General features: G+C 42.2%; 1 long non-coding RNA gene across 1 annotated transcript; it reads right to left on the reverse strand.

Moving 5' to 3' along the window:
* Window positions 1–486: 486 nt before the first annotated feature.
* LOC124545369 lies at window positions 487–18,527 on the reverse strand. Its single transcript, XR_006967611.1, has 2 exons — window positions 18,242–18,527; window positions 487–633 (listed from the first exon to the last, which is right to left on the reverse strand). It is a non-coding gene; the product is annotated as an uncharacterized LOC124545369 (long non-coding RNA).
* Window positions 18,528–26,329: the final 7,802 nt, after the last annotated feature.

The following is a 26,329-nucleotide window of genomic DNA, read 5'->3' on the forward strand; positions in this document are numbered from 1 at the left end:
GACGGGGATAACAATACCTCGAAGCTCTCTTGAAAAGTATCTAATAATGTAGACTGTTCCTTCAGAAATGTAATCGTGGTTGGTACATTAGTAGAATCCATAAAGTGCATTTGTAGTTAGATTATCATAAATAATAATTTTCTGTGCCCAGAATTCATTAACATCAACCAGAGTACCGCATCATACACTTTGAATTCGCTGTTGACATTGAGCCATTCTTTTCCTTGTCTCAGCAGTGGAACACTAAAGACAATCGACAGCTATAATAAACATTTTTCCTCCGGTGGATGCTGGCCAGCGGTGATGCATGCTTCATATTTGACTCACTTTAGTTTACAATTACTATGAACTCCTGTTATTTAAATCATACAACAGACTAATCCACATGTATTAGGGAAGTGCAGCCATACCCAATTAATGTACTCTGCAGAAGGATCTTTAAAGAAGCATCGTTAAAATGTGGAATAAAGTAATGTAGCAGAAATGTTGAAAGTCATGTACCCATATTTATTGCATTATTACAAAATTTTTTCAGATAGTTGTGGAGAGTATTCCTGCTTTGTTGCCGTAACGAGTTTTCTGCCTCGCTGGGGAAGGCAGCCTTCAGTCTTGGGGCGTATTTCCTGGCTGTAGCTGGAACAGAGAAAACAACAGACAATTTTAGTTAAGGGGCTCCGGAACGCCCTATACTTGCAATGTTAAAATAACGCTTATAAATTACATCTTTCCTCACAAAGTATTTGAGGTAGGAAGTTGAACTTTTTACAGATTATTTATTGGAATATGGGCTACAACTTAACACAGGGATTTTACAAAATTTTAGTTCAGTTATTAAAGATGATTTTTTTTCATTTGTAATGAAAATTCACAACATTTTTTTTGCAATTTTTTATTCATATATTCAAAAATATACAGTTTTTTGGAAAAAGGTTGTGTTTAATTATGCAGAAGGTACTGTGTAACATTTACTGAAAGTTTGAAACAAATATGATTGGAAGATTCTTAGAAAACATGTAATTAGTATGAGAAAATAAAAGTTTTGGGAATCGAGCGACAAAGATTGGATTAACTTTTTAGTACATTCCAGGCCCATAGGATGGATTATCTTCATCCTCTGCAAACTCCTCCTCCAGCTTCCTCTTGTTCCTCCTCCTGTTTACTCTTGCTTGTATTTCTAGACTCTTTACAGCCCTGTCTGCAGCCCGAAGGCGTTCCTTGTCTAAAGCAAGCATCGCTCGTTGTTGCTACCATTTTCTTCAGTTGCAGTTACTGCAACACTGTTCCAAAAGGTGGTCATGTATGAACACTTATCACATTTCAGTTGTATTTCACTAGAAAGTCCAACGTGCTTTATTATGGAGAGTTCCAGACCAACTTCACTACAATGAACACATCTTACACAGTTTGAAAAAATTCCTTTGAGAACCGACATATCAAATATTTCATTCACATCCGATTCGCCCATAAAACATTCATAGTTTTCACTCATTGAACCAAGCTTCTTCTGTGAAGTATTTTCTTTCCCACTTTGACTGCTATGGGCAGGTGTTCTTGAGAGGTTAGGTTCACTCACTTGATTATCGTCTTTATTGTTTACAGTAATAACACATACCTTTGGCTTTCGAACATTTCTCCTTTTCTTAAAAGCCTTCAGAGGATTTCTAATAACTTTACTTTTACTCATTATTATACTTCAACAAACAGAGACTCAAGAAACAGAATTAATTACGAATATTTTCGAGATAACGACAGAGTAAATAAACATGAAACAATCGAAAATCACACCAGCGATATATATTGAACCATCACAGGTTAGCCACAACACATACTTTATCTCACATCACTAAAATGTACCTGATGAACACGGACGTTAATAATAACACCATTTGACAGCAGTTTAACAGTGCCACAGTGGGTCACGCACATGTAGAACACATTTCAAAAAAAATTTAAAAATAGTTGTAGTCTTCGGAATTGAATAAATTATATATCTATTAAAAGGTAATAGTCTGCAGTTTCAGAAAACGGAAAAAAGTAAAAATTGAACTTTTCATGATTATGAGCCTTTCCGGAGCCCCTTAAGCCGCACTTCATCACAAGCTGTCCATCTAATTCAAAAGTAACAGAAACTTAAAACAGACATCCTAGAACATATTTTGGACCTGCTGTCCACTTCCAGGAGACGGAAGCCCATCAAAATTTTATCTGTATTAATTTAAATATAGTCATAGCAGATAATAGAAAACTTCTTCGAAAATCTGCCTGCGATAATAATGAAACAAAGATTACATAATACAATTTATATCATAACAATAAGAATACATTCAACAGAAAACTGGATAATAGAAAGATTTCTGCAGGCTTTAGTTAACATGTTCGCAACTTTGTAGTTCAAAATATTTACCTAACTTCCTGTTACTCTGTGAAATGATTGTATGTATTTTTAGATTCTATGCCAGTGGTTTTACTGCTAATATCTGTTTAAGAAACGCTTCACAATGCTGTCTTGAGGTTGAGGAGAGAGAGAGAGAGAGAGAGAGAGAGAGAGAGAGGGACTGCCAAATTTAGTTTCTAGGACAACTCTTCCACAGGGCTAGAGAAAACTGCCCTCCACCCTGTAAATGACGTTTGGACAATCTGGAGGATTCCGGAAGTCTGTTATGATAAGAATTGTTGATTTTGCTTTATGGGTGCAACCGAAATAACAGATAGCAGATTGAAATAAATTATACGTATACAAGAACATGTAAGGTTATTAGTCCTTATTTGAATTTCATGGCCGGCCGAAGTGGCCGTGCGGTTAAAGGCGCTGCAGTCTGGAACAGCAAGACCGCTACGGTCGCAGATTCGAATCCTGCCTCGGGCATGGATTATTGTGATGTCCTTAGGTTAGTTAGGTTTAACTAGTTCTAAGTTCTAGGGGACTAATGACCTCAGCAGTTGAGTCCCATAGTGCTCAGAGCCATTTGAACCATTTTTTTTTTTTTTTTAATGTCATGTGACTGGTGTGGAACTATAAGAGAAAGTTTACAGATCCTTTTACTTCCCCTCGCTGACAGAAGCAAACTCTTAGTGCCTTGCACCTGCTGATTACTAATAACAAATTTCTATCCCTGGTCAGAACTCGCAAATACCAACAACTTGCACCAGACTAACAGTGCGTTCAACTTGATGTATGAACACTGCAGTGCTTCGGACGTGCCACTGTTTCTCTTCACTTATCCCACATAATGGTTTAGCAAGTTTTATCTGGGTGGCTATCTTTCGATTTAGCTGATATGATTATTGTTTGTCTTAAACGTATTGCATTTTAAGAAACTTTCTTAGCGGAAGCGATAAACTTTATTTGTAAAGCATCAGTATTGGTGACTGAGTAAACGTTTTTTCACATGCAATACGTTTTCAGATTTTGATTCATATGACCTTAATAACCATTTTACAGAAACGTAATGTGTGGCGTTTATTGTCACCTTTCACATCTTTTGAAGCCAACAGATTTCTCATGACGTTACAGTAGGAAAAAGATTTTACGTACACTACTCTCTTCCCTCATGTTTTGGAAGACATATTTTCTTGTAAATAATAGATTTCAACTATCAGTCGTCCTTTTGAAATTTTATTGGCAGATCTAGATTTCAGTTAGAAACTAGCCATTCTCAATGCATTATCATTTTTGTTCAATACATGTAACGCCTGTTGGTCGGGTTTCATCCACATTCAACGATTTACAACACCTCAAAACTTACATAATTGTTGCAAATCCTATTTCTTTGGTATTTATTCTATAAATTCTATTTTCTCTTCCAACGGGCGGGTGCCGACTGCTGAAATTGTGTGCCCTAGGTACGTCACGTGTTTTTTTTCGCAAGTTACACTAATTTTCATTAATTATTATCCCATACCTACGTATTCTACCAAAAACAGCCTTAAGGTGAGCCTCATGGAGGTTTTGTGTAGCTGAAAACATCAGTATATCGTCGAGACAGGCGAAGGTGAAGTCTCATCCCCGTAACACCTCATCAATGAAACGCCGCCGCGTTTGAGCTGTGTTTTTAAGAGCAAATGACATACGCAAAAGCTCGAAGGGTCCAAAAGGTATAGTAACAGATGTCTTCGGTATGTCACCGTTTGCAACCTGTATATGAAGGTATGCCTTTTGACAATCTATGAAGCTGATGTATTTTGCTCCCACGAATATTGGACACTGGTTATTGACCGGGTATCGTGTGAACATTCAATTCCCTGTAATCACCGCAAGGCCTCCAACTTCCTCCTTTTTTTTTTCTTTAGTAGATATAAAAGTGACGAGCATGCGCTATCATCTCCGTGACATTCCTTTTTCTGACATACGTTCGAACTCGGTCTTTCCGTCCGCGAACCTGTCTGGTGACAGTCCTCTCGGTCCAAAAGAGACTGTCTTCATGGGGTGAACCGTACTGTGTGCCACTGTAGTCGGCGACTGTGCTGTCAGGTCCACAAGCTGCTCTACCTCCGTCGCTTGTACCGAACCGCCACCTCTCTCTCTCAATTTTCCTAGAAGACCAATTCCCATTCCTTCTCGAGACAACAGAATTTCAGTGAGGATAACTAGGTGCGTACAGAAAATTCGCCCCTAAGATCGGTTCCGGCACGTCAACTGTTACAAACGTCCAGTGCCAAGTATTACGAAAACCTAAATTCACATCGTTGCTGCAGCTGCCGTACGCTGTTATCGGCCGTTTATTTTGTGCCGTGTCGCAAACTAATGAACTGTCCTTGACTGACATATCTCTATCTACTAGCAGCGTGCTTACGTCACACTTGGTGTCTACCAGATAATAACATGAGGTTTTCACATCTCGTACACACAGTCGTCGTTACAAGGGCAGACAGGAAGTGTCTGTACTTACAGTCTCCACGTTATTGACGAAACGTGCCTAACTGCATGGTGGAACACTCTTGGCTGCTCGTTGTCCGAACCGTTTGTGATACAGGATGACAATTACTGAACTATATGAAACAAATTCGTCATACCTTCTGGAACGGTTTGTGATGGGGCATTCAAACTGCACGGTTGGCCGCAAGGCATAATGGGAACTAGAATGATCAGTATGACTTGGTTTGGCGACGAATCCCACTTCCACTTGGATGGGTTCGTCACTAAGCAAAATTGGCACATTTCGGGGACCGAGAATCCGTATTTCGCGATCGAGAAGCCTCTTCATCTCCAACGGGTGACTCTGTGGTGTGCAATGTCCAGGCACAGAATAATCAGTGCGATATTCCTTCGTAGTAATAGACGGCAAATCATCGAGTAAAACTGAAGTGATATCAGGTGTTCCCCAGGGAAGCGTCCTGGGACCTCTGCTGTTCCTGATCTATATAAATGACCTGGGTGACAATCTGAGCAGTTCTCTTAGGTTGTTCGCCGATGATGCTATAATTTACCGTCTAGTAAGGTCATCCGAAGACCAGTATCAGTTGCAAAGTGATTTAGAAAAGATTGCTGTATGGCGTGGCAGGTGGCAGTTGACGCTAAATAACGAAAAGTGTGAGGTGATCCCCATGAGTTCCAAAGGAAATCCGTTGTAATTCGATTACTCAATAAATAGTACAATTCTCAAGGCTGTCAATTCAGCTAAGTACCTGGGTGTTAAAATTATGACCGCAACGGTCGCAGGTTCGAATCCTGCCTCGGGCATGGATGTGTGTGATGTCCTTAGGTTAGCTAGGTTTAAGTAGTTCTAAGTTCTAGGGGTCTGATGACCACAGATGTTAAGTCCCATAGTGCTCAGAGCCATTTGAACAATTTTTTTGTTAAAATTACGAACAACTTCAGTTGGAAAGACCACATAGATAATATTGTGGGAAAGGCGAGCCAAAGGTTGCGTTTCATTGGCAGGACACCTAGAAGATGCAACAAGTCCACTAAAGAGACAGCTTGCACTACACTCGTTCGTCCTCTGTTAGAATATTGCTGCGCGGTGTGGGATCCTTACCAGGTGGGATTGACGGAGGACATCGAAAGGGTGCAAAAAAGGGCAGCTCGTTTTCTATTATCACGTAATAGGGGAGAGAGTGTGGCAGATACGATACGCGAGTTGAGATGGAAGTCATTAAAGCAAAGACGTTTTTCGTCGCGCCGAGATCTATTTACAAAATTGCAGTCACCTACTTTCTCTTCCGAATGCGAAATTATTTGGTTGAGCTCAACCTACACAGGTAGGAATGATCATCATAATAAAATAAGAGAAATCAGAGTTCGAACAGAAAGGTTTAGGTGTTCGTTCTTCCCGCGTGATGTTCGGGGGTCGAATGGTGGAGAGATGCTATGATTGTGGTTCAATGAACCCTCTGCCAAGCACTAAAATGTGAATTGCACAGTAATCATGTAGATATAGATGTAGATGTAACGGTGACTACCGGACGGTACATGAAGGTTTTGGAATATGATTTCATCCCCATTTTCCAAAGTGACCATGATTTCGACGAGATGAGGTTAGTGCAAGACGGAGTTCGACCCAATCGAAGCGAGAGAGTGTTTGATGTCCTGAAGGAACAGTTTGGGGACTGCATTGTGACTCTGGGATTCCCAGATCTGCGATACTGGCATGGGCCTCGATTGGCCTTCATATTTTCCGGACCTGAACACGTGCGACTCCTTTTTAAGGGACTATATTCAATAAAAGGTTTACAGCAATCACCCCAAAACCATTCCCAAGCTGAAAGCACCAGGAGCAATCAAAAGGTCATCGGCAGTATTTATGTTCCGACACTTGAGAGGGTCATGCATATCTTCCCTGTTCAGCTGCCCCACATCATCGCCAATGATGGTAGCCATACCGAACATGTCATAACCTAAATCCTATAATGTGTAGTGACGTTTAGATATTGAATAAAGTGTGTGCACGCCGTACTTTTTTTCATATCGTTGAATAATTAGCACTCTGTACCAGCATATACATAGAAGAATCCTGGAGATACTAGAAGGTATCAGATCGATTATATAATGGTAAGACAGAGATTTAGGAACCAGGTTTTAAATTGTAAGACATTTCCATGGGCAGATGTGGACTCTCACCACTATCTATTGGTTATGAACTGTAGATTAAAACTGAAGAAACTGCAAAAAGGTGGGAATTTAAGGAGATGGGACCTGGATAAACTGAAAGAACCAGAGGTTGCACAGAGTTTCAGGGAGAGCATAAGGGAACAATTGACAGGAATCGGGTAAAGAAGTACAGTAGAAGAAGAATGGGTAGCTCTGAGGGATGAAGTAGTGAAGGCAGCAGAGGATCAAGTAGGTAAAAAGACGAGGGCTAGTAGAAATCCTTGGGTAACAGGAATCGGGTAAAGAAGTACAGTAGAAGAAGAATGGGTCGCCCTGAGGGATGAAGTAGTGAAGGCAGCAGAGGTTCAAGTAGGTAAAAAGACGAGGGCTAGTAGAACTCCTTGGGTAACAGAAGGAATATTGAACTTAATTGACGAAAGGGGAAAATATAAAAATGCAGTAAATGAAGCAGGCAAAAAGGAATACAGACGTCTCAAAAATGAGATCGACAGGAACTGCAAAATGGCTAAGCAGGGATGGCTAGAGGACAAATGTAAGGTTGTAGAGGCTTATCTCACTAGGGGTAAGATAGATACTGCCTACAGGAAAATTAAAGAGACCTTTGGAGAAAAGAGAACCACTTGTATGAATAGTAAGAGCTCAGATGGAAACCCAGTTCTAAGCAAAGAAGGGAAAGGAGAAAGGTGGAGGGAGAATATAGAGGGACTACACAAGGGCAGTGTTCTTGAGGACAATATTATGGAAATGGAAGAGGATGTAGATGAAGATGAAATGGGAGATACAATACTGCGTGAAGAGTTTGACAGAGCACTGAAATACCTGAGTCGAAACAAGGCCCCGGAAGTAGACAACATTCCATTAGAACTACTGATAGCCTTGGGAGAGCCAGTCCTGACAAAGCTCTACCATCTGGTGAGCAAGATGTATGAGACAGGCGAAATACCCTAAGACTTCAAGAAGTATATAATAATTCCAATCCCAAAGAAAGCAGGTGTTGACAGATGTGAAAATTACCGAACTATCAGTTTAATAAGTCACGGCTGCAAAATACTAACTCGGATTCTTTACAGACGAATGGAAAAACTAGTAGAAGCCGACCTCGGGGAAGATCAGTTTGGATTCCGTAGAAATATTGGAACACGTGAGGCAATACTGACCCTACGACTTATCTTAGAAGAAAGAGTAAGGAAAGGCAAACCTACGTTTCTAGCATTTGTAGACTTTGAGAAAGCTTTTGACAGTATTGACTGGAATACTCTCTTTCAAATTCTAAAGGTGGCAGGGGTAAAATACAGGGAGCGAAAGGCTATTTACAATTTGTACAGAAACCAGATGGCAGTTATAAGAGTCGAGGGGCATGAAAGGGAAGCAGTGGTTGGGATGGGAGTGAGACATGGTTGTAGCCTTTCCCCGACGTTATTCAATCTGTATATTGAGCAAGCAGTAAAGGAAACAAAAGAAAAATTCGGAGTAGGTATTAAAAGCCATGGAGAAGAAATAAAAACTTTAAGGTTCGCCGATGACATTGTAATTCTATCAAAGACAGCAAAGGGCTTGGAAGAGCAGTTGAACGGAATGGACAGTGTCTTGAAAGGAGGATATAAGATGAACATCAACAAACGCAAAACGATGATAATGGAATGTAGTCGAATTAAGTCGGGTGATGCTGAGGGATTAGGAAATGAGGCACTTAAAGTAGTAAAGGAGTTTTGCTATTTGTGGAGCAAAATAACTGATGACGGTGGAAGTAGAGAGGATATAAAATGTAGACTGGCAATGGCAAGGAAAGCGTTTCTGAAGAAGAGAAATTTGTTAACATCAAGTATTGATTTAAGCGTCAGGAAGTCGTTTCTGAAAGTATTTGTATGGAGTGTAGCCGTGTATGGAAGTGAAACATTTGACGATAACTAGTTTGGACAAGAAGAGAATAGAAGCTTTCGAAATGTGGTGCTACAGAAGAATGCTGAAGATTAGATGGGTAGATCACGTAACTAATGAGGAGGTTTTGAATAGGATTGGGGAGAAGAGAAGTTTGTGGCAAAACTTGACAAGAAGAAGGGATCGGTTGGTAGGACATGTTCTGAGGCATCAAGGGATCTCCAATTTAGTATTGGAGGGCAGCGTGGAGGGTAAAAATCATAGAGGGAGACCAACAGATGAATACACTAAACAGATTCAGAAGGATGTAGGCTGAAGTACGTATTGGGAGATGAAGCAGCTTGCACAGGATAGGGTAGCATGGAGTGCTGCATCAAACCAGTCTCAGGACTGAAGACCACAACAACAACAACAACCAACATAGCTGTTCAGGTTCTGTCTATCCACTGTTTCCTAAGTGCGCTGCAGAACCCTCCGTTACAGTGATATTACAAGCCTCGATTTTTCTCTGTAGCTCGTCTTTTAGTTTGTGAAACTGCGCAGTTTGTATCCGCCCGTTGACCCTTGAGAATTGCCGCAGCCTGATACTTTTCCAACTTCGCTGCCGCTCTTGTTGTCTCCATTGTTACATGAACTCTGCCGGTCAGCTGGAGATTACTGGTCGTGTCCCATCCAGCCTTTGTAGCCACCGCCGCCTTTGCTGCCGTGGGGACCTGTGATGTCCAAACGTGCCGGAGCACAGAATCCGAAAATTCTGCCTCTCCCACTATCCCCCGTAACTGCCGCCAAAATTCTGAGGGGATCTGACACGTTGTCGCTCGCTGAGTTACACGTTGTGTATCCATTGATCTAACGGCTTACTAAGCTTGCTTATCAAAATCTTCTTTAGACTTATATATTGCTGTGTTGTTGGTGAACGCTTAATTTCGTCATTTACTAATGCTGCCGCTCTGGCCTCCAGACTGTTGACTGCCATCGCGATCTTTTCTTGATTGTTTGTTAGTGAATTACGAGTGAACGCCAAGTCTAACATCGAAAAGAAGAGTTCCTGTCTAACAGACAGGAACGGAGACGTGCCCACCTTCATACGCCGTCCAGATGAATCTTCGTTTCTCGGAGTTTCGTCGACAGTGGAGCCTGTCGTCCGCAAATCATTAATTTGTCCCGGCGAAACGTTTCCGACCCGCGCTATATATGCATCTGACTGCGCCGCTAATCCGAACCCCGGTAATCCGAACGTTCGGTTAATCCGAACATGAAAAATGATAGTCTAAACATGGAAAACTGTGCGGTTAACTGCTGTACATACACACTGTTTTAATTTACGCAGTACAGTAAACATGTAGTAGAAAAATTGGCAAGAAACATTAGGTTTAAACAACGCATAACAATGAAAGAAAAGCTGTCAAACTTACTAAAGTACAGGGGACATTTTATCCCAACTTTTTTAGATGACAAAAACTCTGTCATCGGTTTTTGGCGTAATGAAGACAGTCTGTTATATGACGCATAGTTGCGCCGCCCTCTCATAAACATGCAATCAGCAGGTGTAGCAGTGGGCTGTTGCTCCAAGTAACGTAGCACGAGGTCCAGGGCTCCTGCTGCGTCACTGTGTCGCACCAGCTCTCCCTTGTCGCTTTCGGGCTCATTGTCACTTCTGTCACAGCAGTCCACTTCTTCCTGGTCTTGAGTCACAGCAGCAACTAAATCAGCGTCAGTAAGGTTCTCCACACATAACCTATCCGGTGCCATCCACTCATCTACGTTTCCTTCACCAGCTTCTTCACATCCAGGGATTGTCTGTATCATTTTTAGTAGATTTTCCTCTTCATTTTCAACTAGATTGTCCTGATATTCAACAGATGTCCACAGTTTTCTCGAAGATTTTCTCAGAGTATTTTCCGAAATATTCTGCCATGCCTCAGCGGCCCAATAAACAACATCCTTCACATTGGTCTTTTTTATTTTGTCCACTATAGGAATGCTATCATCTTAGATCAGCATTCTTACAAATTGTTTTCTGTAAATCAGTTTTAATGTTTTCAGTACGCCCTGGTCCATCGCCTGTGGAAGTGGTGTAACATTCGACGGCAAAAACTTCGTCACAATTTCTCCATCACATAATTCTTCAGTGCTGGGGTGAGATGGCGCGTTATCAGTCAAAAGGACTGACCGGGGAGAATAATGATTTTCGTTCGGAAACCGTCGAACAGAGGGAACAAACTGGCCGTGAAACCATTCTTTGAACAACTTACCATCCATCCACGTTTTTTTCTGGTTTCGATAATATACGGGCAGGGACTTTATGTTGCAGTTTTTAAAAGCTCTGGGCCTAGCAGATTTACCGGTCAGCATAAAGGCAGCTTGTGATTACCAGCCCCGTTGCTGAACGCTAGTAAATTTACATGATATTTGCATATTTTAAAACCAGAAGCACGGTCTTCTGCTTTTGATGCCAGGCTTTCTGTTGGCAATGCCCTAAAATTAAGGCCAGTCTCGTCAGCGCTATAAATTTCTTGGGGAGAATACTTTCCCTCTCTTATCACTTTTTTCAAACTCACCCAAGTATTCCTTCGCTGCATCACGGTCAGAAGAAAGCTTCTCTCCAGTAATTGTTAGCTGACGGATTCCATGACGTTTTTTGAATCTGTCCACCCAACCCGTACTCGCACTAATGGACTCACCACCATTCATTAACTTGTTCAGGTAAACAGCCTCCTCCTGGACCAGTGTTTCACTCAAAGGAGTTCCCCTTTCTCTTTCCTGCGTAAACCAAAAGAAAAGAGCTTCATCCACTTTATCGTACTGGTACTGTTTCAGAGTCTGCCGAATTTCGGGTGTTTTTCCCGAAGACGTTGAACAGGACTGTTCAAGCTTCATTCGGATCTTCTTCCAATCACAAATGGTTGTTTTACCAACTCCCAGTTCCGTTACCAGTTTAGATACATTCTCACCATTGTCCATCCGCTTCAAAGCATTCAGGTTTTCTTTGAGAGTTAACGTTGTGTGTTTCCGATTACTCATAACGAAAATACGTGCACTACTACACCTGAACGGATACATTACAACTGCTAACGACTGCCAGCAATCGATAACTAACATAACCAAGCGCTTTGCGAGCCAACTGGCAGCGCAGTGACCTCAAACACTACAAAGGTCTCAACAATGCACAACAACAAGGGCAGGGAGTGAGAGTGAGCCATTGTTCCCACACCTGTTCCCATTTGTTACCATGGTGTACCTACTTATTTGCTTGGTATACTTTATTCTAGAAACTCGCGACCGTAATTCCGACTAATCCGAACAAATCGGTAATCCGAACAAGGTCCGGTCCCAATTAGTTCGGATTAACGGGACTCTACTGTACTTTGTACCTGTACTAAATGTATCTTATGACTTCTGTCGTATGCGTCGGAGAATTTGCGTCTCCTCGCTTGCTTGTTTCTTGCTGTACAAGAGTTCTGAACCTGAGGTCACCACTTTATGGATGGTACGTAACATCATATTAAATAATAACTTGTGGGAACATACAACTTGATTTCTCTTTCTCGTAAAACATAAAAGCCAATAACCAACAACATAACATTCTAAATCCATAGAAGGTGACCATCTTAAGCGACATAAAATGGAATGACCACACAAAACAAATTGTAGGAACAGCCGATATTGGCTGAGATACACTGGAAAAATAGTAAAGAACTGTAATTCATCCCCATAAGAAGTGGTTTACAAAATACTCGATTGACCGACTCTCGAGTCTTGTTTATGAATCTGACTCCCTCACGAAGTCGGATGTGCTCCCCGGTAGCTGAGTGGTACTGAGTTATTCGATGAACAACGAACTTAAACGGATGTCTTACGACGTCCACCCCGAGCAGATGCAACGAACGAAACCGAACAAAAATGAGATTAAAAAAAAAAATGTGGTCAGCGCGACGGAACGTCGTTCCGAAGGGTCCTGGTTCTATTCACGGCTGGGTCGGAGACTTTTTTCCCCTCAGGGATCATGATCTAATTCTTATCGACACGCAAGTCGCTGAAGTGGCGTCAACTCAAAAGACACGCACCAGGCGAACGGTCTACCCTACGGGTGGCCCTAGCTACACAACTTAGCCGTGGTAAAAGTTGTTGTTTTGAAGAGCGCGCCGCAGCTCGTAGTGTGAAGCAATCGCCCTCCGCCGCTGTGGCAATCGCAGCTTTGGTGTCTCCCTCTGGTGGGAAATGGGAAAGGTTGTCTTATCACGTGCATTTAAGGGGCGTTATGAGCTTGCTAGTGAGTCAGTCTGGGTCAGTCTCTCGTCCCCAGCTTGCTAGTCTGTCTCTCGTCCGAATTTGTGAGGCAGTTAGTGTCTGTCTGTCATCCGGAGTGCTAGTATGTCTTTCGTTGGGGTCAATAGTTAAAGCCGGATAAATGAGAGTCTTTCCACTCCGCCAGTGAGAGAACTCAGCGAGCGATCGCCCGGTCGGGGCTTAGTTCCTGCATCTGAGTCTGCGCGTTAGGCCGCCAGTCTGCTCGAGTTCCCCAGGCAATGGTAATTGGCGGTTGGATCGATCGGTTGGTCAGTCGCGCAGTGAGACACAAGATGACTTGTCCGTCTTGACCGTCGGCGCATGTGAGGCAGCCACGTGAGTCCTGTGGGCCGCGGCGTATAGCGAGGTGTAGTGGCTTCGCGGACAACACGAGAGCAACAGGAGTCATCCCATGACATCGGTCTCGCCGGTGCGAGCTACGACGCCGTGAGACGGGAGATCGGCGCGCCTTCCTGCGTTCGTTGAAGCGGCTGAAAGCCGGCGGTTCGGGAGAGCGATTTGGGGGTGCTGCGCCAGATCTTCTCCAGAAATCGCAGTTTATTGGAAGTTAAGTGATTGGTGATATGTTGTTTCATTTACTTGTTAAATTATACTTGTTTTCTTGGTGAAGTCACCTGCCGCTTTGTTTTGGGGTCGTCCCACCATTCTTCTCCGTTTGCCCACCCGCGGGAATTTAGTTATTTATGAATTGGGTGGTCCGTTTTTCCCATGTGGAGTAGGGGCGGGTTAGAGCCACCTGTGGTTCGGGTTGTTCGGTAATCTCCCTATCAATCTGCCGTACATTAGTAGCTGCCTCTGTCACGTTTGTCGGATATGGTGTGTTAACGAATTTATTGCTTGGAGTGTAACGGCCTAATTCCTGAAATATATTTGATCTTGCGGGGCGGTATCTGTGTACTGTAGAGCATCTTAAATTGTTTGGCCAACCCTGTAGAATTTTATATATGATTGCATTTCATAGGCCTTTATTTAAATGATCAATTTAGTATATAAAGTAGCTGCCCTTCCACCGTAAGACTTTCTTGGAAATTAAAATCAATTTGTACCTTCGGTGGCAAAGTTAATATTTTAATTTTAGCGTTTTGTATCATTTCCATGCCTCCTACAGGGTGCATAGTTTGTGTGCTTGTGTGAATTGTTAAAACGTTTAGTTTAAAGTAATCTGGTGTGTTGCAGATTTGCACCAGTGTAATCTTTCAGAGGTTGCTGTGAGCGGTCGTAATTACGGCCGTGTCAAAAGGGAGTGGCAAGGTTCTCAGCCCGAAAGCTAATACAGTCAAAAATTTGTTTCTTTCTGCAGCTGAATAAATTGTAATTTGATATTTAGAGGGTGCTTTCTGATTATAATTTTAAATCTGTTTCTTTTAAAAAATGCTTTAGGCACCATTAAAGTGAATAAATTACCATTTGTTAAAAAGGAATTTGCTTATGATTTCATCTGTTATTCCATGGCAACTACTTCCGCGTTCACATAGTGTGATTAAATGTGTTAATATTCTTGATGAATCGCTAGTAAATAAAATAAATTTTTAAGAACATTTTTAAAAAAAAGATAAATCACGGTTCAACAACATTTTCATGTACCAAGTAGGATTAATAGAATTGATAGAGACAATCCAACGACGAGCAGTGTGTACCGTCATGTGATCGCTTTTTCTAGTCGGCGGGAGAATGTTATGCAGATGGTCAACAAACTCCAGTGGCAGAAGCTATAAGGGGCAGATGGAGCCACTCACATTAAGATTTCTCGCTAATATAGCTGTAGAAGTAGATAATAACAGAAACATCGAAAGTATAATGCACAGTAAAATAAAGTAATAAAAGCAATGACCATCCAAGGCTTCAGAAATAAGAGCGATATGTAAACAAAATGCAACTTATTATGGGAACAAGAAAGAAATTCGCCATGCCGTATATTTACATAATTTTCGTATAAGAACATCATTGCCTGCAAGAAAATGCAATCAAAATACACGAAATGAAATTAAACAGCAAAGGAAGTTCATTTTTTCGTAACATGTTGAAACGTTTGCGATTGTTCATAACATAAGAACAAAATGCGACATTCCCAACCGCAGTTTCTTTTCGTTCTACTGGTGGTAACCGGTTTCGGTTACAAACCATAGTCAGAACAACGTACCAGGCAGCAAGGAGAGCCGCTGAACCGAGCTGATGTGCAACGACGTTAAGGTGTGTGTATCACTCAGCAGCTCTGAGCACCGGTGCTTCGTATAGTCTGACGATTTTTATAACCGAAACCGGTTACCTCCAGCAGGACGGAAATAAATTGGAACTGTTAATTTTTACTTTTATAAGAAGGACATTGATTAACATGTTACAGAGAATAAAAATGAAATTAACTGGACACTAATTCGACACGCCAGCTACTAAGAAACATCTTGCAAGGCAAAATGTTCGAAAAACTCTGCAGGTAGGACTAGTACTTTAGACACTGAAGTCAATGGAATTAACGGCGCTAGGTGCAACCAGACGTAAAATTGGCTAGGGAAAGATAAGTATGGCCACATAAGCAAGCCGTTGCCTTCAGTGTCTAGTGATGATGAACTCGTGGTTATTCTGTAAAAAGATCGTTTCGCTTAGCCTGCGAATGAGATGACACATCAAAGGAAGAGGAAAAGGTAACCAAGGCACAGGAAGTGTGTAACGCTGAGGTAAACTGGTAGACCACTTGTGCTACTACTTGTCTGGCAGTACTGACTATGTAAGCCAGAAAACGGCAGGCAAAGAGCAAATCCTCGCAGCCAGTAGAGATCCTCCCTACCGTCAAGAAGTGATGGAACTTTCTTGCAAGGTGTCTGCCTTTATCGTTTAACGAGTTGTCGGTGGTGCAAATAGTATTCTAAATATAAACAGTTTTTCATCTACATCTTTATTAGTGTATACGACCTTCAACGCTTTAAATAAGATGTTACAACAGCATGTTGTTAATAGTGAATGTAGCTCGAAATGGAATTTAGTAGTTTTAATGATTTGTAGATCTTGAAGACCAATGTTTCAACTGTCAGTGTAGATAATTTTTTTAAATTTGAAACTTGAGATATAAAATTACATAACAGATTGACAGCAAGTAGTTGAATAGTACCCAAGCGAGTGAGACAGGTTTTTAGCCTGTCTCATTGTTATTCAGTCTGTAAACCCAGCAAACAGAAAAGCAAACCAAGGAAAAACTGAGAAAGGGAACTAAATTTTATGTAAAAAATTAATAACGTTCAAGTTTGTGGTGACATTGTAGTCCTGTCAGAGACGGCAAAGGACTTGGAAGATAGAAATGCGTAGTTTTTTGAGAAGAGGTTATAAGATAAACTCAACGAAGTTAAAACAAGGGTAATGGCTGCTAGTCAAATTAAATAAAGCTATTCTGAGGGAATTACATGAGGAAATAACATACTAAAGGCAGTACATAAATTTATTTATTCAGTTGGCAAAGTAACTGACTGTGGCTGAAGTAATGTAGATAAGATAAGATTCAGACCGGTGATAGCAAGAAAAGCACATCGGAAAAATAGGAATTTGTTAATGTAGTATAAATGTAAGTGTTGGAAAGTCATTTTTGAAAGTGTTTGCCTAGAGCGTAGCCTTGTGCGTAAGAGAATGTCGACAATAAGCAGTTCGGACAAGAAGAGAACAAAAGTTTTTGAAATGTGATGCTATAGCAGAAAGCTGAAAATTATGTGAGTAGGTCGAGTAACTAATGAGGTACTTAATCCAACTGTTGAGAAAAGATTTATGGTACAAATTAACTAAAAGAGGGGATCGGTTAATGGGACGCATCCTGAAACATCAAGAAATAGTCAGTTTCGTAATGGAGAGAAGATTAGGGAGTAAAAGTTGTAGAGGCAGACCTAGGCATTAATTCAGAAAGCTGGTTCAGATGGATGTAGGATACTGTTGTCGAAGAGGCTTGGAAAGGGTAGAAAAGCATGGAGAGCTGCATCAAAAAAGTCTTCAGAGTGAAGACCACAAAAACAACATAACCGAAAAGAAAGTAAATCAAATCTTTACGAAATTTCCGATTCTGTCTCCAATCGTTTCGCAGATAATCTGATAATAAAAATCCTGAGGACACTGATGTGATTGGAATTATCAGGTTATCGTTCGCTAGATTATGCAACTGGAGGAATAAAACTTTCATGCCTTTAAGGTTTACCTCCCAGGTTTCGTTTGCTGTGTACTAAAGTCTTATGATGACTCCAAACGTACCGCTTCAGGAGAAGAGTCACTACCTTGTTCGCAGTTGCTGGTTCCAGAGGTATCAGCAAGGTTAGTTGCTGATAAACGTCTTATTGTAGAAATCATCGTAGCACAAGTCAGGGATTCCGAGTACGTATATTTTCGAAACCTGTATTACGCAGACATGATACTACTTCCAAATGCTTACGTTCATCCTATTTGCTTTTGCAGCTCACCTTATACGGTCTCTGCTACTCTACTGACAGCGCAGTCACCAGAAATGCTGCCAGAATTTTGGGTAAATAATAAAAATGTAATAAATCACGACTAGGATCCACTGAGACGATACTTGTTGTAAAGTGCTGGTAGGAGTAAAAGTATAGATTTAATATTGTGGAGTAAAAAAGTATTTTCCAGATGAAAATTCTCGATAGCAAGAAATATCAGTAGTTTTTTTTTATATCCGTAGCCCATCGTTTCTTGCTCTGTGCCTGTTCCCGCTATGGGAGAACCTCTCCCCACGCTTCAGAAGTTACTAAGTATCCCTACTACTGAAAATGATATTTCGTGTCAATCAAAAAGGCTTAGGACAGTAGCAAAATAGTTAAAGTGACTGCCTATGAAAATGAGGATATCCAGATACGATTCACAGTCGGAGATCAGGCGTAGACGCAAACACAGAAATGGTTTCTTCAGAAAGTCGGGCTGTTTTTCCTGTGCAGCTCGAATCAAACTGGTGCTTCGCGTGAGAGCCATGGGCAAAGCTGTGAGACAACGAAAGTAATAAAAAAATGTTAAGTTCACACTTACCTCATTGTGAGGAATAGTGTCGGGGAAACTGCAGTCGTAGATGGCGCCACCCTGCAACTGTAGCTGAAAAAACGCCGTCCCATTCGAGATCGTACGGTGGGAGCACACGACACGTGGGCGAACGCCATCCACATGACTCGGGAGTCCGCTAATCAGAGACTGGTAGAGCCGTTCTTCTGTGTGTGTGTCCCCTAAGGGTAGTTCCGAATACACGCGGAAAGCGCATTTGAGTGGTTCATCAACAATACCTGGCAGATTAAAATGGTAACGTTCTCTGCTAGTACCCTGGAAACCTTAGGTACAGCATTCCCCTGTCGTTCCGGAGACGACATTTCACTGGACGATCCTCAGTAGGGCGCTGCACTCTCAGGTGGAAATATTCATCTGGCAGCTGTGAATCGTTGGTGCAGTACATTGGCAAACCGGTAAAACTTACTTTCCGGCCTCCAGTGAATTCGAAAAGATACGGTGCACTGTTTTGTATTAGGTTGAAGTTAGTGTCTCTCGTTGCGTTTCCTTCGAACGAACATGAATAGGACGAGTACCCCTGTGGCAGATCCAGACGAAAATCGTCCTGTCGACGGTCTCGCCTGACTCGATCGTCAGTTTTCTCAGGTTCACAAATGAGGGGCGGAGCATTGCCTATGAAAAAGATGAGCGCGTCTTCGGGCCTGGAAGGGGAGTACTGGAATCTCGCCTCCGCGAAGTAGTCTCTAGCGTTGCGGCCGCTGGAGACTGCGGCCATCGTCAGCAGCAGAAGGCTGAAATACATCACCGACCTCTTCATGGCGCACTGAACTCTGGCGCTGCCCGCTTCTCGGGCTCGAGAGGCCAGTGCTGTGCTATAAACGCTGCGTCCCTACGTCACAGCCCTACGTCACTGAGTTAGTTTTTGTTCCTGAGTTGGTCCGCTGGCGCAGTTTCTTGTGAGCAAGCCTCGTGGCTGACGTCACCGCAGCTGCTGCGGCCTCTGTGAGCCGCCCTCGCCGCTGTCTCCCAGACTTGGTTAGCTGCCGCCCTGTCACCTTTTTCTGCTTACTGTTTGTGGCTGGCTGACATGTGAACACACGTAGCTGCTCGCTGACGATGTCGTGTAACACTTTTTCAGAGTGCACGAAATGACTTCACTCTCGAAGAATCTCCAGTAAACCTCCGTAAGCTTCGGCTGAAGCCAGTGGGCCCGCTGAGTACCACAGTTTTCTTCCCTGTCCCTACACCTCTTTCAAAAAAAATGTTCAAATCTTATGGGACTTAACAGCTAAGGTCATCAGTCCCTAAGCTTACACACTACTTAACCTAAATTATCCTAAGGACAAACACACACACCCATGCCCGAGGGAGGACTCGAACCTCCGCCGCGACCACACCTCTTTCCTCCCAACCTGATCGAATAGTGAAAGACGCAGAAACACATGATTGTGATGGTGAATAGTCACATAGTATGTGTCCCCTCCATCGCAATTGACATTTCGAGAGGGGAGTGTGCACTATGCCTACAGGGTGTACGAGTACTCCCACTAACGCTGTAGCCCCTGTTTAGTGACAAATGTTATACTGCATGTTGGAACCTACATTATCAGCTGTTGGGATTCATGTTTATAAGCTTTCATGGTCGCAATCTATAGTTAATTTGTAGCCGTGGCAGATTCGAGCGTTCATAGGTACGCTATTAAGGAGCGCTTAGTGACGACTGTGTGAGTAGCCGAACGACAACACCCAGGACAGCCAGTGAAACAGATTGTCGGAGCATTACAGGAAAGATTTAGTACGGCTCGACGGCGAAAGGCAAAGCTTCTGGACTGGGAAAGAAGTATTTTTGCTTTCGAAATGGTTCAAATGGCTCTGAGCACTATGGGACTTCACGTCTATGGTCACCAGTCCGCTAGGACTACTTAAATCTAACCAACCTAAGGACATCACGCAACACCCAGTCATCACGAGGCAGAGAAAATCCCTGACCCCGCCGGGAATCGAACCCGGGAACCCGGGCGTGGGAAGCGAGAACGCTACCGCACGACCACGGGCTGCGGACTTTTGCTTTCGGTTGTGTGAAAGACAGACAGCGGTGTGGAAGGAAGAGGATATGAGAAGAATCGTGTACCGGAGTCCCTGCTTCTACGGAACAATCTCATATAAAGTCGGCACTTAAAAATGTTGCGGAACTTGGTATACAAAGGACAACAAAGCGAGGTCACACGAGGAAGGACCTTTAAGGTCAGACCTCTTCGACCGACATTAGAAAACGAGAGTGAAATGAGCGCGTTTAACATGCTTTGCTTGGTTAACTCAGTTTCCAAATGCACTGAACCGTGCCAAGTTTGTATTATCTCACGTGCTAGAAATGTTTTCGTTTGGACCAAAGAGAATCCTCATTACACAGTGGAGTTAGAAAGGAACCCGTCACGCGTTACGGTATGGGCAGCGATGACATTACAACAATTTCTCGGACAGACTTCTGTGAAGGAAGTGCGAATGGTGCAAACTGTTTCCAAATTTTACAAACATGGTTAATACCTCAGCACGAAGTAACGGGCCTCGCATAACACATACGGTTGAAGCAACACGGAATGCCTGCTCACTACGCTCTTTAAGTTTACGATTTCCTAAATGAACACTGCAGGACAGCGAGTAGGTCGTGGTTCATCAGCAACAGCAGCTGCCTTGGAATGGTCACCAAGATGTCCTGACCTCACCACACCTGACAACTTGTCATGGAGACTCATTAACGCGCATGTATTTGCGCGTCGTTATGCTACAAACGAAGAACTGCGCAGCACTGTTCAGGATGCCTTTCGCACTACGACATGAGGCATGCCTGAAAATATGTCAGGAAGGACAAAGAAGTGTATGAAAATGTGTATGCTGTATGATGGGGAAGACACGAGTATATTGCACACTTAATACTTTGCAAGTACTTGAGCTAAAACTAATCAAATCAATAGCATCCGATACTACGAGCATCCAAATACTCGTCGGAGATGTGTATACTGCTGGCTTTCAGAAGAGCGATACCACGAAGATGGCTTGTAACAGATGGCAACCGGCTTTTATTCAAAAGTAGCATTAGTGATTGTTGGTGAGAAGATTCGCTGTTGCCTCATGTATGGACGTGAAATGTCTGCGAACATACTCGCAGTTAGACAGCGGCAGGGCCTGTCAAGATTGCGGCATATCTTTCCACGATTCTGCAGCTCGTGTCGGTTGCGATCCGATGACTGCCCTGCGAATATGGAATCCATTTGCTCAGGAAGGTCAGACTCAGCTCTGAGCGGGTTGTCAGCCACACGTCGCGCCTTGCGGCCCAGAGGAGAGGCTCAGGGCGGCTCCCCACGAGGCACTGAGGGGCGCCCGCCTGCAGCGCGCCGGGCCTCCACACCGTGTGTGTCAAATCTTATGGGACTTAACTGCTAAGGTCATCAGTCCCTAAGCTTACACACTACTTAACTTAAATTATCCTAAGAACAAACACACACACACCCATGCCCGAGGGAGGACTCGAACCTCCGCCAGGACCAGCCACACAGCCCAGGCCAACACAGGCGGCTCCTTACGTTCCGTCATGGAGTCTGTCGAGCATGATGCCTCCTTTTTACTTCTCTTCCTGAATATCAAAAAGAGGTTACTTAAAAGTAAATCCTGGGTGCCACCACTCCTCGAAGGAAGAGTAATTAAAGACTGTCTATAAGTGCAGCCAACTTACCGAGCTGAGTGGCTGCTACAAACGGTAAACATACACCTGTCATCAAGGCAGCTGAAAGGGGTCATTTTATTACGAGATTACTAGCCATGTGTGATTTCACCACAGACTGATGTTCATTGACACTAGGGCAAATAGTGGACCTGTGATCAGGAACTGAGTACTTCGCAACAAGTTCACTGACAATGAAACTAAATTTTCTCAAAGCAGGCAATTGTATCAAGGCTTTGATTACTTCCCTCTAGTACCGTTCGTGATTAAGGTTTCGCTGTGTCATGTTTCTTACTGGGCTAATACGGAAGCAATTTCGTTTTAGAAGCTCTACAGATACAGTCTCTGTAGGGACAGAATATGTGTTGAATGTATTTTTGGCAGTGTTGCTAAACATTCCACAATTTTTGACCGATCTTCAAATGTACCTCCAGAATTTGTTGAAAATATGATAAAAACTTCCTGTGGGTTGCACAGTTTTGTTGGTGATCGAGACAGACACAGTTCTGAAAACACTTTGAATCCTTCTGTACACGACATGTCGACAGATCCGACACGAGCGGGAAAAAATATGAGTGATGCTCACAAATCGTCGTCTTCCATGAAGATCGTGTACCTCCAATATCCGGTGGAAGCTTTAATTTTCTGCAGTTTTTTCGGTGATGTTTGCTGTCTTAAGTAGATGTGGCATAATACCAGATTGTAAAATGTGATTAGGAAATTCTGCCAACACCCTTTTAAAAATTCTGGATGGACACCGCCTTCAGCTTGAGACTTTCCAGGTTTTATGTCATCTGTGACTCTATTCACTTCGTCGGCTATAGAGGGACATGAACATGTAATTACTATTGCAGCTTCGCTTTATCTGCTGATAAGACTGCAGTCCTGATGTTCTTTGGGTGTTTTGACTATATGGTCAGCTATTACACTTGGCGAGATGGATACACAGGGGTTGGAACACTTGCATGAAGTGACACTTGCACGGAGCCCGGGTTTCCGCTGGGGCTAACAGGCTACACTTCAGCGCACCTGCTCGTGCTAGCGGGTTTGCATTAACACCACAGCAGTGAGCAACCATGTACCACTCAGGGTGTCCCATTAACGCCTTCTATGGCACATTTATTTTTAAGACTATTGTATTAATGAGTACTTGCAATGAAATTCAGCATAATGGGAAATGTCAATGAAATTCAACATTGCAGCCTTTTGATGACTGCCGTTTTAGGACGAAATTTAAACTTCCAGCCTTACATTTCATTGTCATTTTACTGAAACGTTGAACATCTGAGAGTCATTCAATAATTAAAGGGAAAAATTGGTCTGGAGAAAAATGCCTTTATTTTTACAAGACAATATCTTTTTCACTTTTCAGCATAATCCCCTTGAACATTTATGCACTTGTTCCAACGGGCTACAAGTTTTTTTTATTCCGGCTGCAAAGAACTCTTTATCTTGATGTTTGAACCAATTTCCCACAAACTTTTTCACGTCCTTGTTGTCCTGGAACCTCTTCTCACATAATGCCTCCTTCAATCCACCAAACAAATGTAAATCACTAGGTGCTAAATCAGATTGTAAGGGGGATGAGGCAGTACTGCCCTGCCCATTTTGTCGATGGTTTCACGAGTTAGTTGAGCAATATGAGGAAGTGCGTTGTCTTTCTGTGGAATCACACCTCTCCTCTGAGATCCACGACGTCTCTCTCTCGTAGATGGCTTCACCTTGTTTAAAAGCAAATCCGAGTAGTATTGGCTATTCATTGTACGCTGCTCTTCGAGATAATCACTAAAAACTGGACCTACTGCACCCAAAACACCGTCAACATGACTTTTCATGCTAATGCATGGGTTCTGAAATTTTCTTTACAGGTGAGTTGGTATGCTTCCACTCCATGCTTTGTCTTTTTGATTCTGGCTCATAATAGCAAACCCAATATTAATCACAAGTTAATATTTTGTTGAGGAAGTCCTCACCTTCTCTTTCATAACGTCCCTTTTGCTCTGTGCACACTCTCAACCTTGTTTCCTTGTGTAGCCAAGTCAATTCCTTTGGGACCCATCTTGCACATGTTTTGCGGTACTTCAGCTTGTTACAGATAATGCTATGAACTGTACCAGTACCAACTTGAACTTTATCAACTATCATTTCCACAGTCACACGGCGGTCGTCATGAATAATGTCATCAATTCGACTTACAAGTGAGGGAGTTTAAACTGCAACTGGTAGACCAGAACGGTGTTCGTCAGTCACTGAGTCGCGACGACCTTGAACTGCGCTACCAACTTGTAAAAATTTGTGCGATCCATACAACCTTCACCATAAACTTTAAACATTCTACAGTATATATTCACTAGTTTCTCCTCCTCAGCAAATAAAAAACGAATAACAGAACGTTGTTCAACTATTGTGAACGTTTAAAGCGGAATCGCGATCTAGAAATGTATTTTTGAGGTTGTAAACAAAACAGCGTTGGTACATCAGCTGATCAGGGCTCATCCCAGTCATGCCAACTTAAAGCCATTAAAGCACCAAACTTGCCCTACTAACAGTGTTTTCCCCAGGCCGATTTGTTTCTTTAATTACTGAATGACCCTCGTAAAAAGACAGCATGTCGATGAATATTACTTTTTTTACCTTGCACGACATATGGTATCAGTTTTTGAGTAATGCTGATGCGAAGTCAAGCTCTTAAATCTGCCAGTGAGCTACTGTAGACGAATTTCGTTCTCTTCATTGAGTAACATAGCACCATGTACATGTAAGCCTAAACATTGACATAATCGTACCTGCAGACTTCTGAAGTCGCGAAACTTCACGTGGAAGAAACAGAAATCGACGAAACTAATTTTGCTGTGAAATATTAATCGCCCAAACGCCACACTGTTGGTGTGTAAGTTGCAGCTGTAGCCGAGTTTCCGCACTGCCAGCATAACCAGAAAATCAGTGAAGTTGCGCCCGCAACCCTTTGCAAGCTGAAAAGTAGTTTATGGTAACTGTATCTAAATGCAGATTCATTCGCTGAGTGTTCCCCCTCAAAAAACAAAAATGTTTTTTCCTTGTGAAAATGTTGAGAAAATTGTTGAGGTCTTTATTTCTCTGCTCCCATATGATGAACAATTTCTTCAGTCAGATCACTTAAAAGGTTTCCTTTTTCCTTCTTTTTTTCAACTTCAGCTTCTCACTGTTTGCCTTCCAAGTATCCATAATCCTTTGCATGGAAGCTATTGTAATGTTCTTCTAACCCGGAATTTTTTCTTTGTGTTCAAAGTTTTGAAGCATATTAATAGAACACTAAGGGTATCAAGATACAAGCACATACAATAAACATATAGACTAGGTATCCAGCACTGATACATTGATGTTGATATGTCTGACTGCCTTGAAGTTCCTAACCCGACCATTATGCTACTTCTCAACTCTTTACAAACACCTTCCTAAAACTTAATTTTTTTTTCAAAAGAAATTTAATGACTATTTCACGTTTTTGATGTGTTAACTCTTAGATCCCAAATCAGTTTGGCTGTATTCGAATTACAAGCACGTCTAAGAAATGTTTGAAATAAGGACTGCGTAAGGGGACGTAGGACACTGAAAGATGCCAAAGATAATTTTTGATTTCTATCGTCATAAAACAGAACCAGCTTTATAGCGAACTTTGCATAGTCAAACTGGGAAAACCAAGCTGCAAGATTTCCAGGAAAACTGAAGATAAACAGCTGGCAGTCAGTCGTTAGGAATCAATTCGTTTGCCTGGTGACAGTATAGATATAAATTTAGGGAACACAACGAAGTCCTGTTCTGTATCATCAACACGCTCCAAGGAAACAGGCATTGGCTTGCGATCAGATATCCCTACCACGTACCTCCACAGGAAGAGTGTGAGCAGATTTTTATTCAGGAAATTCAAGAAAAAGGCTACCTTGATATTGAGATTACAAGAAGAATCCTCCTATAAGCAAGAACGGTAAACGTTATCATGCCGGTGAATTTTAATGCGTGTGTGTCTTGTAGTCACCTTCATTCTTTGATGGAATGTTAACATCCGTTTTACGATAAGTTTGTTATTCTAAGCTCACTACCAACATTTTTTAGCATAAGTATTAATAAATTCCAATGAAATTTTTGCAGGAAGTAGCTTGATGTGTTTCCATACTTCTATGCGTTAATATTATCTAAAATATGTTTATTTTATCACCACGTTTATGTACTGATAATTTGAGAAAATTTAAGGCAAAAATTTCAGATAAGCTATGAAAACAAAATTATCAATATTTCTCAAAAAGTTAATGGACTGAACCGTTGAACTATATTTTGGGAATATACCTTTAAAATCTGTCATGTGGAAATTGTGCTGTGAGCACCATAAGTTGATTTTCAACAATACGATTAAAATCGTACTA

Source organism: Schistocerca americana, chromosome 8 (assembly GCF_021461395.2).
Source record: "Schistocerca americana isolate TAMUIC-IGC-003095 chromosome 8, iqSchAmer2.1, whole genome shotgun sequence".
In the NCBI taxonomy this organism is placed as follows: Eukaryota; Metazoa; Arthropoda; class Insecta; order Orthoptera; family Acrididae; genus Schistocerca; species Schistocerca americana.